This window comes from Maniola hyperantus, chromosome 23 (assembly GCF_902806685.2).
Source record: "Maniola hyperantus chromosome 23, iAphHyp1.2, whole genome shotgun sequence".
NCBI lineage: Eukaryota > Metazoa > Arthropoda > Insecta > Lepidoptera > Nymphalidae > Maniola > Maniola hyperantus.
The window spans coordinates 8,533,257-8,551,818 of NC_048558.1; the positions used below are offsets into that span (position 1 = coordinate 8,533,257).

The 18,562-nt window shown below is 39.4% G+C and overlaps 1 long non-coding RNA gene across 1 annotated transcript in view; it reads right to left on the minus strand.

Moving 5' to 3' along the window:
* Nucleotides 1-2,741: 2,741 nt before the first annotated feature.
* Nucleotides 2,742-18,562, minus strand: part of LOC138404002 (uncharacterized) — a 44,740-nt gene continuing 28,919 nt past the window's right edge. Inside the window, exon 3 of the long non-coding RNA XR_011238110.1 lies at nucleotides 2,742-4,542. This is a non-coding gene — a long non-coding RNA (uncharacterized lncRNA). The remainder of the gene's footprint in view (nucleotides 4,543-18,562) is intronic.

The following is an 18,562-nucleotide window of genomic DNA, read 5'->3' on the forward strand; positions in this document are numbered from 1 at the left end:
AAAATGAGAAAGGGATTTAGGCCATAATCCGCCACGCGCTGGCTAAATGCGGATTGGCAGACTTCACACACCTTTGAGAAAATTATGATGAACTCTCAGCCATGCAGGTTTTCTCATGATATTTTTTTTCCTTTACCGTTAAAGTGATATTTAGTTAATTGCTTTAAAAACACAGAACTCTGAAAAGTTAGATGTGCATGCCCGGGATCGAACCCCCGACCTTCCGAATAGGAGACGGACATCTTAACCATTAGGCTAAAACGGGTCTTTTTCATATATCATACTGAAATAAGAAAAATCAGTCAAGTGCGAGTTGGACTCGCACACGAAGGGTTCCGTACCATTGCATGTACAAGAAATAACACTTTAATTTTTTAAACTTTCATGGCAGCCATTTTGAATTTTTTAGAAAATATACATTCTGTGAAAATTTCAACTCTCTACCTATGATGGTTCATAAGATACAGCCTGTTGACAGACAGGCGGACAGACGGACGAACGGACGGACCATTGCCTCCCTTCGGGTACGAAACTACGAAATCCTAAACATTGGGTTAAAAAGATTTTATTAGAACAGCAACCTTCCAAATACGGTTAATATGGTTTACAGAAATAAATATTTGCCGAAGCTAATAATTTCATCAAAACGCGATCAGTATGCATTTAAACGGTTTCGATCATGAGAAATATACAACGAGCAACGTGTAAATTAGGTAATTCAATGACAGGTGCACATTTTTTTCTTGGCAAAGAACGTGATTGAACTTGTAACTAAGTAGCATTATTATTCCCTCTCCAAAAAACTATGGTTAAAAAAGGTACGACAAAAGTCCTACCTGCTTGGGTGGATTTGAAACAAACAATCCCAATTCGACTTGGGGGACATCTCGACCGAAAGAAACTCGTCCCAATGGCCGAGTTGCCCCTTTGTCATTTTATCAATTTTTTCAATTAGACATGTGGTCGAGATTCGTATCAATTGGTTTGAAATGTGAGAAATAGAGTCACATAGATAAGTAGGTATAAATCTTAAATCTTAAATATATAAAAGGAAAAGGTGACTGACTGATCTATCAACGCACAGCTCAAACTACTGGACGGATCAGGCTGAAATTTGGAATGCAGATAGCTATTATGACGTATCCGCTAAGAAAGGATTTCTGAAAATTCAACCCCTAAGGGGGTGAAATAGGAGTTTGAAATTTGTGTAGTCCACGCGGACGAAGTCGCGAGCATAAGCTAGTAATTATATAAAACACAAAAAATGTTTCTAACTGTGACTTTGAAACCATCCAACCGATGTGCCCCAAACCCGTTTCATTAGAAAGGCAATAATCCGAAGATGGTTTTAGACCAATTAAAAATGCATTAGTCAATTTTTTTAGCGGTAGTACACGCCGGGTACAACGCTAGTTCATAAAGTAAAGTTCACATGAAAAGTTATCCTAAGAAATTGTGCCACTAGCTCCTGGCCTAGAAATACCGCGCCCATATAGTTCGCGTGACCACCGGCTGGGCAGCAACCTAATTGAATTAGGTACAGCCATTCCATCCACTTAAAGCTATCTATCCCGCATCGTAAAATGCATTTATCCATTACTTAGAGTTTTATCGGTGGGTCTAGATTAATTGAAAGTTGATAAATTGCCCGGGGAATAGACAATATCGTTCCTAGTAGCATTTTACCTAATTTGTTTTTGGAACAGGCAAAGATCATTGGCCATACAGCCTGGTAAGTCGTATCTAGCAAATTTGTTTATTATTATTGCTTTTTTGACTAGTTTTGTGACTCTGGGTTCTAGCCACTAACGCTCTTTTAACGCGGCGTGTTTGAAACCCTCGTAGCTTTAGTTTTAAGTTTACGTAATTATTAAATATCACCATTACATTTTTTTTTTAATTACCAACAAAAAGAATGTTTAACAAATCCAATTTAGACACAGCAAAAAACTACGAAGGTTTAAAAAGTGTGTCATTCCGTCTACTTCTTAATACATAATAATAGTGTTTCTATAAACAATATAAATTGTTACATGTTGTACATTTCTTACAAATTCCACACTAATAATTGACAACCAAAAAGTGTACTATGGTACCCAATTAGAATAGTTAAATGATTTGAGTTTGAACTTTTACTTCCTGTACTACTAATACCATAAGCCTAGTGTTTTACTTTTCGGCCTTCTACTCGGGAGATCGAGGGTTTGATTTTGGGCACGCAGTGGCCCGGCGGTAGGTTGATCATAATGATGATGATGATAGCTATCTATCCCGCATCGTAAAATGCATATATCCATTACTTAGAGTTTTATCGGTGGGTCTAGATTAATTGAAAGTTGATAAATTGCCCGGGGAATAGACAATATCGTTTCTAGTAGCATTTTACCTAATTTGTTTTAGTAGTATACCCACAGGCAAAGCTCATAGGCCATACAGCCTGGTACAGTGCGACAAGGCTCTTTTGGCACTTGAATGTCATTGACAGGGGGGCGCTGTTGGAGAACAAAGGCTTAGACTATTCAAACAAGAACAAAGGGTACACTTGACGGCAATGTTAGTTGCAATATTCGCTACGCGCCAAGATAGCCTTGTCGCACTGTAAGTCGTACCTAATTTGTTTTATTTTTTGAGGCTCTGGTTTCTAGCTCTTTTCAACATCATTAACCCATGGCCGACCAACTACATGGCATGGGCATGGCATGGCATGGGTTCCTAGTACATTTTTCTCTAATTTTTTTTTCTGTAATATTATAAGCCTTATTTGAGATATCTGCCTCCTACTCGGGAAGTCGCGTGTTCGATCCCGGACACATTTTCACCTCTAACTTTTCTTGACTTTTTATATGACAGTATTAGTCCCGCAAATTGCTAATGCGCGTGGCCTCCATTTTAGTGACGTCAGCACTAGACTGAGGTTTCGAGTCTTCGATGGTATATTATTACTTAAATATACGTCAAATGACGTCAAAATGACGTCATTTCGATGTTGATGAGACATGGTTCCAGCGCAATAGCAATTTGCGGGACTTATAGTGAAAGAACTGTGGTCTGTGACATAGGCGAATTTTTATCCCAGAAAATATAAGAATTCCCACAATTTCAAACCTTATTTAAAACGGAAGACGTTGCCGGCATCAGTTAGTAATAAACAAGTCTGTCAGTCAGTTTTAAACAACTCAGCAAAGTATAGTTCGTAAACTATGACGAGGTATAAAGGCGTAAGTGTGAATTTAATAAAAAACTTTGTAGAGCGTTCCAATTTACGCGAAAGTAGGCCGTTTTCATTGGCGCGGGAACGGCGGGTAATTACTTTTCGGTTTATTTGCAAATGGGCGTAACTGGAACACGCTGTAGCTCTACTTTTAACAATGTCGCGATACAGGGTGTACATTATTTAAAAAACTAGCCAAGTACGAGTTGGACTCGCAAATCGAGGGTTCCGTACCTTTGGTTTCTTAAATTATCTCCAACTACAAGTGTAAGTTTGTACTCGCTAAAATAATACCTGTAAATAAATAAAAACCTATGTTTTCTATGTGATTAAGAATTTTCGATTTTTTACTTGTGCTTTTAATAGACACATTACATTTAAATTTCATGCGATTTTTCCGGTAGGCTACTTTGGTACCTAGCCTTAAGTAACTCTATCATGTAAACTTGTGTGTCCTAGAAAGGTTTTATCAAATTCGCACTTATGACTATTTGCCTCGTGAGTCACATATATGAGCCTGCACTTAGACCCAATAAAAGATTCACGCCATAACTTCAATATTCAAGATGGTGTAGTGAATCAAAAAGTGTACAATGTTACCTAATTTGAATAAATTATTTGACTTTGTTACTATCGTAACTTTTTATGATTCGAAAAGTTCTTGCCGGCTCTTCTCACCAGAATCTTCATTCCGAACCAGTGGTAATCACAAATGTCGCACAAATGATACCTACTAGTTATGAAAAAAAAAATGTTTTTTGAAACAAAACTGAATTTTAATTATTTTTGTTATTTGTTTTTTTTTTTTTTTTTTTTCGTTGTCATTATCTGCAATCAGTCGGGGGACTATAAGCAGATTGAATATTTGTACCTATTAAATATTTTTCTTAATAAATAATCACTGGTTCAGATCCGGTTCGAAGGACCAAAAAATGTGGGGGTTGTTGATATTGATACAATTGATTTTTATTTCCCTTCGATAGCAGATTTATTACTTGATATTGATGTGATCTGAGTGCAGTTCGTGTGGCGGCCCGTGGTGCACTGCCTTAGTTAACTGTTAGGCGCCAGCACAAGGTCAGCGAAAACTGCTGACGTCGAACAGGTCAGTGTTCAGTACACGCAGTGTCCCGAACAGCTGTATCTCGGCTCCACTCCATTGTATATGAGCGAAACGCCTTAAGTAACTCTATCATGTAAATTGGAGCGTCCTAGATAAGTTTGATCAAATTCGCACTTACGTCCATTCGCCTCGTGACGTGAGTCACATGTGAGTTTGCACTTACGACCTAATAGAGTGTGACTCACAGCGCCTCATGACTTGAATTCATCTGAAAAGATAGAGAGTTAGATATTAGAATATTTCAATTTGACTATGCAGCAGATGTGGTACAGTACGCGCCAGAAAATAATGTACATCGGCCTTTAGATTGACATTTCGGCTTTGTAGAGCTGTCTCTGTCACTCATACCTATATGACGTTTTGTCGGTCTCTACGACAGAGACAGTGCTCTACAAATCAGCTATCTCCTTCTAAAGGTCGATGTACATTATTTTCTGCCGCGTACTGTATCATATTGCATGGAAAAAATGGATGGAAGATTTTGACGATATTTGGTACACAGATAGCTTGCATCCCGGAAACGGACAGAGGCTACTTTTTCCCGGAAAATCAAAGAGTTGTCATGCCGATTTTCAAAAGCCTCGGTGGACGAATTTTCATCATCTCATCATGATCAACCCATCGCCGGCTCACTACAGAGCACGGGTCTCCTCTCTGAGTGAGAAGGGTTTTGGCCATAGCCTACCACGCTGGCCAACTGCGGATTGGCAGACTTCACACACCTTTGAGACCATTATGGAGAACTCTCAGGCATGCAGGTTTCGATCGATGTTTTCCTTCACCGTTAAAGCAACTGATAATATTTTAATTACTTGAAAACGCACATAACTCCGAAAAGTTAGAGGTGCGTGCCCGGGATCGAACCCCCGACCTCCGATTAGAAGGCGGACGTCCTAACCACTAGGCTATCACAGCTTCATCATCTAAGGTCGTCACGTCGCGTCGGCGGCCGTCGAGAGGAAGTTTAGAAAATCAGTGAAGGGGTGGATTTTTTATTTAATTTTTTTTTTTTTTTAATTCAGATACAAGTTAGCCCTTGACTGCAATCTCACCTGGTGGTAAGTGATGATGCAGCCTAAGATGATAGCGGGCTAACCTGGAAGCATTTGCGTGCAAGGAGCATGAGCAGACAGACAGCTGGACAGCATAAGCAGACAGACAGCTAGATAGCATAAGCGGATAGACAGCTAGACAGTATAAGAATTTTTGATTAGAGTATCCTCGCGTTCTTACCACTGAGCCACTGCGGCTTATTGCATAACATAATTTGGTAAATTCCTGTATCGATAGTGGCGGAGCGGATTTGACGGACACACGCCAGGCGCGATACGCTTCACGGATATTATGAGTTGTAAGTCATAAGCGGAAGCGATTTTGTTCAGGGAACAACGCACGGGAGGAAGGGCGCGGGGGGACGACCAGAGAGGCTCCCCGCACGCGACCGGCGCGCGCGCACCTTACATACACATTCGCGTCATCTAAACCATCGGCTTGCAACATCTTACTGTAATATAAGTACTTAGTTAATAAGTGGTGATACCTAATAAACGTGTGATGAACGAAGAGTCTTCTTCACTGAACAAGCCCATAACACCTGGATAACAGTCACAACGGCGGGAGCCGAACAGATTTAATATATTTTGTACACCAATTCCAAATAGGCCGCCATTTTGGAAACACGCTCCAAGGTGCACGCCGAATGCGAATATTCGTTACATCACTAGTACCTACATTACATAAACTTTTAGCAGTGGACCCTACATTAGGAGATGACGTGTATCGTAGAGTCCATGTTACAAAACTAACATGTTAATAAAGTTTATGACTTGGGCCCCGCAGCCGATGTATACGCAATGGATCGATCTTACATTAAATTTATTTCTGGAGCGTAAGATGAATATTTTTGGCAGAATCTCAAAGAATCCATCCGCCGACGAAACGCCTAGCCATCGAAATCTGATTTTTATTACCACTATATTTCGACGACCTCCCAGGTGCAGCGGTGAACGATGTGGGAAGTCTCGGGTTCGATTTCCGCCAGGAGCAATTTGGGAATTTATATTTTCTAAAAGTAGCCTACGTCACTCTCCAGGTCTCAAACTATGCCCATGCAACAAATTACGCCGATCCGTTGCTCCGTTGCGACGTGATTGAAGGACAAACCAACAACCAGACACTTTCCCATTTATGATAGAAAAAAAATAGTGATAATTTTCGTCTACGAGCTAGAGACCTGTGACACACGGACAGACAGCAGACATCAATAGGGCTTTGTTTTGCTCTTTGGGTACGGATTACGGATCCCTAAAAACTACGACTACGACAGCTAAATTAAAGCTAGAATTAAAAGCTCATTAAGATCTTTACTAATGATTTACATTTAGAATTATTTATACAAATTCAAGAGTACTAAGTCTGGCCGTCTGTCTGTCAAGTATAAAAAATCGCTAATTGACAGTCTTGGCAGCGGCTTACTTTGTTCTTTGATATATCCCATGATTCAAAGCAGATCCAAAATAGAGAGTAGGTACTGGTAAAAAATCTTGACAAAAAGTAAAGTATATTTTATGACTTGGCATTAAAGTCTGCTTTAGATTGTATGTACCTGAATTTTTTAGCCTAGCGGTAAGGACGTCCGCCTTCTAATCGGAGGTCGGGGGTTCGATCCCCGATTTTAAGTAATTAAATATCACTTGCTTTAACGGTGCTGCAAATGTTTATATGCAATGGTAATCACTTGGCATCAGGTGGACCGCCAGCTCATTCACGCATTGTTTAAACGCACGTACTTAAACTCCGAAAAGTTTGACGTGCGTGCCCGGTATCGAACCCCCGACTTAGCGAATAGAAGGCGGACGTTTAAAGTTTTTAACCACTAGGCGATCACCGCTTCTTATTACAGTCACTTTTACCTATTGTGCTATAGTTGAAACAAACAGAGAAGTGAAGTGACGTCAATCAATCACTGCCACTGGATGGGTGCGGGAGGACTCTGATAAATTGTACCAACACTTTAAGAATCGCTGGATGGCGAAATAAATTGGATTGCAGGAGATAGGGTACTTTAACTGATAAAGGGTTTATTTAGTTTTTAAAGAAATGACAAGTAAATAATTTAAAAAGGTCTGAGTGTTTATTAAATAAACAAAACCGGCCAAGTGCGAGTCAGGCTCGCGCAATGAGGGTTCCGTATTACAGTCGTAATTTTTCGACATTTTGCACGATAATTCAAAAACTATGATGCATAAAAATAAATAAAAATCTGTTTTAGAATGTACAGGTAAAGACCTTTTATATGATACCCCACTTGATATAGTCACTCACTTCGAAAGTTGAAAATACTAATTATTAGTTCATGACCACAATTAATTTTTTTTTGTGTAATCTAACCCTAAATTCACGGTTTTCAGATTTTTCCCCAAATATCAGCTATACGATCTACCTACCTGCCAAATTTCATGATTCTAGGTCAACGGGAAGTACCCTGTAGGTTTCTTGACAGACAGACAGACAGACAGACAGACAACAAAGTGATCCTATAAGGGTTCCGTTTTTCCTTTTGAGGTACGGAACCCTAAAAATGCCGTGGGAATATTCATACTAATATAAAACCTCAATAGCGCAATGGTTAAAGGAGCGGACTGAAAAATGAACGGTGGGCGGTTCAAACCCCACCCGTTGCACTATTGTCTACTTCCTCCTAGCACAAGCTTTTACGGCTTACACTTAGTCGGAGGGGAAGTATTCCCCACCTAGTCAGGAAAAAAAAATTAATGGGCATCATCTAGTTTTCAGCATAAAGAAAACTTTTATTATTTATTCAGATACAAATTAACCCTTGACTACAATCTCACCTGGTGGTAAGTGATGATGCAGTCTAAGATGGAAGCGGGCTAACCTGGAAGGGGTATGGCAGTTTTTTATTAAACCCACCCTTTGGTTTCTACACGGCATCGTACCGGAACGCTGAATCGCTTGACGTCACGGCTTTGCCGGTAGGGTAGTAACTAGCCACGGCCGAAGCCTCCCACCAGACCAGATAAGAAATTTAGGAATTATAAAATTCCAAACCATTGCTGGGAATCGAACCTGGGACCTCCTACTAATAAGACAACAGCGCTTACCATTGCGCCAGGGAGATCGTCTAGAGCTATACTGCCACTAAGAAAGGATCCGAGCGAAGCCAGGTCAACTAGTTAATTTATTTATTTATCTAAATATGTAAAAGGAAAAGGTGGGTGACTGACTGACTGACTGATCTATCAACGCACAGCTGAAACTACTGGACGGCTCGGGCTGTTTGGCACGCAGATAGCCATTATATGACGTAGGCATCCGCTAAGAAAGGATTTTTGAAAGTTCAACCCCTAAGGGGGTGGAAATAGGGGTTTGAACTTTGTGTAGTCCACGCGAACGAAGTCGCGAGCATAAGCTAGTCAGTTATATCTCTCTTTATATTCTAAATTCTAATACTTGAATAATAAGAAAAAATATAAGTAGGTATAAGGAGATTTTCCAAAATGGCATTAAATACTTCAAAGACCTTTTGTTACAAGCAGGGACCTCCCATTTTCCTTCACGGAAATTGAAATTGATAACGCTTTTCTTTTCTCCGTCGCATTTCTTATTACCGCAACATTTTATACTTATGTATATACTAGCTAATGCCCACGACTTCGTCGGTACGCGGCGATTTGGGTTTTTAAAAACCGGCCAAGTGCGAGTCAGGCTCGCGCAATGAGGGTTCCGTACTACAGTCGTATTTTTTCGACATTTTGCACGATAATTCAAATACTATGATGCATAAAAATAAATAAAAATCTGTTTTAGAATGTACAGATGAAGCCCTTTCATATGATACCCCACTTGATATAGTCACTCACTTCGAAAGTTTGAAATACTAATTATTAGTTCATGACCACAATTTAATTTTTTTTGTGTGATCTAACCCTAAATTCGCGGTTTGTCAGATTTTTCCCCAAATGTCAGCTATACGTTTCTACCTACCTGCCAAATTTCATGATTCTAGGTCAACGGGAAGTACCCTGTAGGTTTCTTGACAGACAGACAGACAGACAGACAACAAAGTGATCGTATACGGGTTCCGTTTTTCCTTTTGAGGTACGGAACCCTAAAAATGCCGTGGGAATAAAATTTCCGGGATAAAAAGAAGCCTATGCAGTGGCGTGCAGGTCATAGAGACATAAATGCACTGCTTACCCCAGTTGTAATAACTCAATGCATATTTTTCATTTTGACCTGCCAGTAAACAGGTTCCTACCTAACTAATGCCTACCCTGGGTTCAAACCCTGTGCACGCCACTGAGCCTATGTAACTCTCCAGGTCATTAACTATATCCATGCAAAAAATCACGTCAATCCGTTGCTCTGTTGCGACGTGATTGAAGGACAAACCAACAAACCAATAATCCAACAAATCAACAAGCAAACACTTTCGCGTTTATAATAAGGGTACGGGTACCTAAAATTATATTTTTGGTTTATGTGTTTTAAGTTTAAACTGAAGTACTTTTGCTAAATCTATTCTAGGAATTATTGGTTTAGAATCAGTACTTACCCTTATTATAAATGCGAAAGTGTGTTTGTTTGTTGGTTGGTTGGTTTGTCCTTCAATCACGTCGCAACGGTGCAACGGATTGACGTGATTTTTTGCATGGGTATAGATAAAGACCTGGAGAGTGCCATATTCTACTTTTTATCCCGGAAAATCTAAGAGTTCCATACGGGATTTTTAAAAAAACCTAATTTCACGCGGTAAAAGTCGCGGGCATCAGCTATTGTTTAAATAATTCACAAAGTTATTTAAACTTATAATAGCGCATTTATAATTTCCGTTATACATCGTTAGTCATTTCTTGCACACGATCTCGCTAGTCGTTTCAGATGTCATTAGGCCTTCATATAGAAGCCGATAGGATCTGAATATTCGTATCTTTGTAGAGCGATCTGTTCTCGCTGTTGTAATGAGGCACAGGGGTAACTAGGCTGCGATGTTTATAGATACATATGGCATGGGTTATAAAAGTAACGGAACATGGTTGGAAAAACTAAAAACCAATAAAAAAAGGTTGCGTTATCTATTTGAACCACGCAGCGGATTTTAATGCGGTTTTCACCAATAGATAGAGTGATTCAAGAGGAAGGTTCATACGTAACTAGATGATGCCCGCGACTTCATCCGAGTGGATTTAGGTTTTTTTAAAATCCAGTGGGAACTCTTTAATTTTCCGGGATAAAAAGCCTATGTCCTTCCCCGGAATGTAAGCTAACTTTGTACCAAATTTTATAAAAACGGTTGAACTGTTGGGCCGCAAAAAGCTAGCAGACAGACAGACACACTTTCGCATTTATAATGTTACTATGTATTACTTCATGACAAAATTACAACTCTAAACACCACTTATGTAGTTGAAAACATATTGGAATAACAATGTAAAAAATTAAGGGATGATTTATGCTAGCACGTGGCGCGGACGAGGCATGGATTTAAAACATCACGAGTTTTTTATATGAAGCAGTGACATCCGTGCACGGACACGGCACGGTGTAGCATAAACTGCTTCATATTAAATGCTCGTGATGTTTTGAATCCGTGCCTCGTCCGCGCCTCGTACGTGGCACGGCGCGCTCGCCACATGTTGGCATAAATCATCCCTTAATCCTTTACATTGTAATTACAATAACTTTTCAACAAGGTGTTAAAATCATCTAAATATATAAAAGGAAAAGGTGACTGACTGACTGATCTATCAACGTACAGCTCAAACTACTGGACGGATCGGGCTGAAATTTGACATGCAGATAGCTATTATGACGTAGGCATCCGCTGAGAAAGGATTTCAAAAAATTCAACCCCTAAGGGGTGAAATAGGGGTTTAAAATTTGTGTAGTCCACGCGGATGAAGTCGCAAGCATAAGCTAGTTAGTACATAAGTGGGATAAATAAGTAAGGAAAATGGTTTAATTTAAACAGAACCTCTGTTGATTTTTCTTAATTTCCACTCATTCAAACAATCGTTAGCATTAATAAAGTAATTGGACGCTAATTTAGCAAATCCACAAACAAACAGAACTTGTGAATTAACGGAAAGCACAAATCCGAGATTGTGTTAAAATATTTGCCTCCGTTGTTTGTTTTGCCCTTTCGGAGTATCCGATATAAAAGGCAAAAGGTTCCATGACTCCGTTCCCAGGGAGCACAAAAGGTTGGGCCACAGAAAATCGCCATTTTGTGATTTTCTCTTAAGGCATATCACAAACTAGCAACATAAATCGAGCTGGTAAAATAATTAGTAAATTAGTCAGTCAGTCAGTCAACTTTTCAGTTTACATACGTTAATTTAGCAAATCCACAAACAAACTCAACTAGTAAATTAACGGAAAGCACAAATCCGAGATTGTGTTAAAACATTTGCCTCCACCAGCGTGGTGGGCTATGGCCGAATCACTGAAAGGAGACCCGTGCTCTGTAGTGAGCCGGCGATGGGTTGATCATGATGATGATGATTAATTGCAGCCAACAGTGTTGTTTGTTTTGCCCTTTCAGAGTTGGGGTTGATCATGATGATGATGATGTATATCATTAACGTTGACCTAAGTCGGTAACTGGACGGGTGACCGACTTTGGACAGAAAAGACCAAACCTTTTCATCTCCTATAGTATAATTGTTAGAACAAAGTATTGAATTCACTTGACAAAAGTCAGTAACTGGATGGATGATCGACTTCAGAGGTGCGAATTCAGCCTTCATCATCATCAACCGATAGACGTCCACTGCTGGACATAGGTCTCTTGTAGGGATATACAGCCTGAATACAGCGGCTCCCTGCGACTCGTCTGATGTCATCCGTACACCTAATGGGGGGTCTTCCAACGCTGTGTTTTCCGGTGCGAGGTCGCCATTCCAGCACCTTGAGATCCCAACGTCTATCGGTTTTACGAACTATGTGCCCTGCCCCTTGCCACTTCAGCTTCGCAACTCGTTGAGCTATGTCGGTTACTCTAGTTCTCCTACGGATCTCCTCATTCCCGATTTGATCACGTAGAGAAACTCCAAGCATAGCTCTCTCCATCGCCCACTGAGTGACTCTGAGCTTTATCTTATGAGGCCCATAGTTAGCGACCATGTCTCGAATCTATATGTCATCACTGGCAACACGCACTGTTCGAAGTTTTTGGTCTTCAAGCACTGAGGAATTTTGGACAAAAAGACATCTCGAAGCTTCCTGAACGCTGCCCAACCGAGTTGGATTCCTTAACATTATGTAATTAACTAGCTTCTGCCCGCGGCTTCGCCCGCGTGGCCTACAGGAAACAAATGACATTGTTTTTCAGAAACAAACATTATAAAACCAGGACGCGCACTCTGAACAGCACCGAATAACACATATAACCTTCCAACCCCCATTTCAATCCTTTAGTGGGGGTTTTCTCATAGTCGTTTCTTAGCTGACACCTAACCTCAAGAAAAAACCGTCTTTCCCAAGTTAATTATAATATCAATAACTAGCTTATGCTCGCGACTTCATCCGCGTGGACTACGAAAATTTTAAACCCCTATTTTATCCCCTTAGGGGGTGAATTTTCAAAAGTCCTTTCTTAGCGGACGTCTACATCATAATAGCTATCTGCATGCCAAATTTCAGCCCGATCCGTCCAGTAGTTTGAGCTGTGCGTTGATAGATCAGTCAGTCAGTCAGTCAGTCAGTCAGTCAGTCAGTCAGTCAGTCAGTCAGTCACCTTTTCCTTTTATATATATAGATTAAAGATTAATATAGAGAGGTCATAACTCTCAGCAATAACTAATAGATGATACCACGCAGAAAAAGACGAGAATAAAGAACAGTTAAGAAACTTATAAAAAGTTAATGTTTTTGATAACACAAAATAACATTCCTTATGTACAAAACATCTGAATGAGACCCATTGTAATGGTGACACAGATCACAACAAATGCTATGGCTCCACTATCGGAATTCGGCAAATAATAATCCGAGTTCGGCCAAATTTTAGGATAGATCGGCATTCGAGAAATCAACTGGACACACTATTCGGGATACGGCGAATGTTGTGTTTAGGGAATCAGTACCCTTATTATAAATGTGAAAGTGTGTTTGTTTGTTGGTTTGTTGGTTTGTCCTTCAATCACGTCGCAACGGTGCAACAGATTGACTTGATTTTTTCATGGGTATAGATAAAGACCTGGAGAGTGACATAGGCTACTTTTTATCCCGGAAAATTAAAGAATTCCCACGGGATTTCCAAAAAACTAAATCCACGTAGACGAAGTCGCGGGCATCCGCTAGTCACAAATATTTGCCGAATAGTTAGGTATATCGGAATGCTTCTAAGAACTTATTTATTACGTGACCCACAATATGGAAATGTGGACAAAAAATTAACGAAACTAAATAACATTTTACCTACTAGTTTGATAACCGTGATCTCGTTAGGTAATTTTAAGTTTTTTTTCTAAATATATAAAAGGAAAAGGTGACTGACTGACTGATCTATCAACGTACAACTCAAACTACAGGACGGATCCGGCTGAAATTTGGCATGCAGATAGCTATTATGGCGTAGGCGTCCACTAAGAAAGGATTTTTGAAAATTCAATCCCTAAGGGGGTCAAATAGGTGTTTGAAATGTGTGTATTCCACGTGGACGAAGTCGCGGCCATAAGCTAGTATTATTATAAAGAGGTAAAGTTTGTAAGTTTGTTTGTAGGAAGTAATCTGTGGAACTACTGAACCGATTTTGACAATTCTTTTAGCAGTAGAAAGCCACAGTATATATATTTTAATTATAGATCTTTCGGAAAATTGTAAAAAGCTAACCGTGCGAAGCCGGAGCGGGTCGCTAGTATATTATATTTCTTTAAGTTTACCTTTAAACTTTACCAGTATATCTCATATTTCTATCGCTTTACCTTGAAACTTTGGAAAATGTTGATTTCAAAACAATTCAGGGCAAACTTTAGCAATTAAGACTAACTTCGATCACTAATGTACAGGGTACAGCGTAATTTATAACGTAATGTATAGGATATAGCGTAATGTATAGGATATAGCGCAGTGGCGGATTTGCCCTAAGGCCCAGTAGGCCTGGGCCTAGGGCGGCCAAATATTAGGAGCGGCCAATCGTGGAAAAAAAATCACTGTTGTTATGATAAAAATTGGCAATACTATGTAGTCCGTAATATAATTATGATGAGAGCAGAGAAAAGGGCGGCTGGTATCTACTTAAGTATTACATGGCCTGGGGCCTATGGCGGCCAAGACTACAAATCCACCACTGATATAGCGTAATTTATAGGGGATTTGTTGAACTTCGTAACGGTTACATACTCAATTTTAATACTTTATTGAAATCTATACCTTTTTTGGGTTAGTTTTGCGCCACAGACACGCATTCGGGTTTATGACAGTCAAGATTAATTTTTACTGTAATTCCATGCAATTCGGCTGAGAAGATCGCCGCCTCTATACACGTACAGTCGTACGCCATCTATCGGAGCTACGTAAGGGGGGTGGTTTTCTCGGTTGAGATGCATGGAAAGCCGTACTTATTAGTTAGTATTTGTGATCTTTTTGTCTTCATGTTTTGTTCTTTGATGTGTTTTTTGGTTTTTTTTTCTGTACGTTTGTTTGGTGTTGTTGTGTTTTGTATAATTGTAAACTGTGCGCTATGGTCCCAAATAAAAGACTATTATTATTATTATTATTTGTTGAATTTTGTAAGGGTACGCTTTACACGGGCAATTGAAATCCACAAATTCCAGGCAATGACGTCACGACCACATAAAGCAATAATTTAATTTAATTTATTTATTGGCATCCAAAACAGATTACAATAATGATTATAACCTAATTCCATACTACAAAGTTTCATCCTTATTGTAATCCTTAATGGTTGCACAACATAACCAGAGTTTAAAAAAGCACGCAAATTATAAATAACAATAAAAATAAATAATAGCCTAATAATTAATTATGTAAGTAGAAATTTGTTACTGAATTAATTTAATTATTTTTCTAAAGAAGATTGGAAATCACGCTGCAATACCCAGCAATACCTGAAATTTCAGCAATGTTATGCGAAATAATTGCTCCAGATTGATCCATACGTATTGCCGAGCGACAATTGCTTGAAAACTTGCCCATGTAAGCGCACCTTTACCGTTACACGCTCAACTTTAATACTTCGCTGAAATTAGTTTCGTTTGCGAAATTAATTCGTTGATGCAAGTGATATTTCACCTTCGCAAAGTAAAGCTTCGTTATACAATTGGCACTTTGCCAGGTTTTAATCAGACGTAGTTGCGGGAATAAGCTAGTCGTTTAATATATTTAGATAGATGTTCATGTATACCTTATCATTTTAAGATGATACAATAAAAGGTTCCGAACGCACTAGGGCTTCTCACGAAGTGGGTAATAACAAAATAATTACATTCTCCAGGATTTTCGTTGATTAAGGGGATCTCTAATCCTGCTTGAATCGTGATACCTTTTAACGAGTTTACAAAATTGTTAATTGTTAAAACTGATTCGTTTTAATAGAGGTTTAAGGGTGCTATACTTGGTCCAATATTGGTACGGTTTGGACCAAACTTTCACCAAACATTTTTTTTTAAATTTAATTTTAATTTATTTGCTAACCATAATAAAGATATTAATTATTTAAATGAGATTTCTTGTTAATTTAATTTAAATTAGAATGAGTAAGATGTAGGTTAAGACCTAACAAATAGACAGTAAGATTTGTACTACTAACAATATTGAGTCCTTGTTGCTCGAATGGCAAGTGATGATGGATGATGCAGCCTAAGATGGAACGCGCTTGCCTACATATGCCTTAGATTCATTCATAACTTGAAGCTTGAAGGTAGATATTAGGCACTGGGAAACTGATGCTGGAAGGACGGAAGATTGGTCACACGGTAATCCAAAGTTTGGACAAACATTGGATCCAAAGCTTTCGTATTGAATAAGGTACCTACTAACTTATTCCCGCGACGTTGGCTAAGTGGATTTAGATATTTAAAAATCTCGTTGGAATTCTTTTTTTGAATTCTTTCTTATAGGTCTATATCAGACGTCATAGAGAGGCCCTACATGCAAAATTTTCTAGATCGAGCGATTTGACTTATCTTGATATGTTAGACTGGGGAATTGGCTGGATTCGGACGGCCAGTGGCGTGCAGCGCGTAGAGGCATAAACGCACTGCTTACCCTCATTGTAATAAGTCAATGCTTATTTTTCATTTTAACCTGCCGTAAAATAAGTTCATACCTAAATGCATACCCTGGCTTGAACTCCTGTGCACGCCACTGCGGACGGCTGACTGACGTAGGACCCAGTTTTGTGACTCTCTTTGGGAAATACCTACGTCCAGTAGGGGACGTCCAAAGGTTGAAATGATGATAGGACCCACCTGCTAGTTTACACACTATTCATAGAATATATGAAATAGACGTCACTTTTACTATAATCTAAATATTATATAAAAGGAAAATAGGACTGACTGACTGATCCATCAATGCACAGCTCAAACTACTAAACGAATGCAGATAGCTAATATGACGTAGACATCCGCTAAGAAAGGATTTTTGAAAATTCAACCCGTAAGGGGATAAAATAGGGGTTTGGTGTAGTCACAGTGTAGTTCATGCGAAGTCGCGAACACAAGCTAGTATTAGTATAGAGTGTTCAATTAGTTATTCTATTTCTTTTTTCCCCTATGATAGTGGAAATTACCAAAGAATACAACATTAGGACGGAAATCGGTCGCACAGCTGGAATACGGAAGAGCTCCCAGCATGGAAGCAATTTATTTGAACTCATTAACACGGCCAAACGATGTTAGTTAACCTAGAACACGGGGCCCACGCGATAATTCAAATTCTAGGCTACAGTCTAATTAACAGGCGTAGGCGAGTTGAGTCACTGGTAACCTCTGGTAACGAAACAAATTATCGCGTATTAACGTATCCGAACAAACACTGATACCGTATACCGATGACCTGCACTCATCGACACCACGTGTGCAACTGAGGGTTGTACACGAATGTCACTGCTTATATAGGCGGAGGCATGGTGCGCGCGCATAGACAATAAACCTAAATGCTAGAGCGCCCCATAAACCGTCCTCATTAGCGAAAGGGCGCGCCGGGGTTTGTGTACACGCCTTTATTGCAGGTATGACGTCCCCTCGTTTGGATCATCTGTTTATTTTACCTTTAAGGTCGTTCATTGTCTTTATCGGTTGTTTAGTGACTTACAACCACCCTCTCCATACACTTTCACCCCCACGTGATTTACGACCAATTCGATTGACCGCATCGAACACAACATAGACGTTGTAATACTTGGACTTGATTTGGACCAATACTGGGATATAGCAGGTGATAACCCTTTTACTCATCATCATCATCATCGTCACAACTCATCGCCGCTCGGTACTAATAAATGAGGAGATGGCGAACAAAACCGTGCAATTGCACGAAATATAAATTTACAGGAGAAAAAAAAAGCATGCATGCATGGAAAGCCGTACGTATTAGTTAAGTATTTGTGATCTTTTTGTCTTCATGCTTTGTTTTTTGTTGTGTTTTTTTGTTCTGTTTACATACGTTTGTCTGGTGTTGTTCTGTTTTGTACTGTGCGCTATGGTCCCAAATAAAAGGTTATTTATTATTATTATTATTATTAAAAAAAAACTTTGCAGGTATGACGTCATCACGTCAACTCTTTTGGTGGATCTGTTTATTTTACCTTACCGGTTGTTTAGTGACTTACAACCACCCTCTCCATACACTTTCACCCCCACGTGATTTACGACCAATTCATTTGAACGTACCAACACAACAGATCAGTTGTAATATTTGGACTTGATTTAGACCAATCCTGGGCTATATTCCAGGATTGGCAGCAGACAACCCTTTTACTCATCATCATCATCACAATTCATCGCCGTTCAGTACTACTAAATGATGAGCTGGCGAGAAAAACATCCACGACCATCCACGACCACATCAGACGTCAAACATCAATCTAGTATATAGGATTTTTATCGAGGTCACAGTGGTGGTATCATAGCAATGGGGGTAACCTAATAGAGTTGTATCGCACCACACCCCGTTTCAAGCCATGTCGAAGAAATAGGCGAGCGCTTTATAGCACTTTATAGCTATAAAGACCAAGG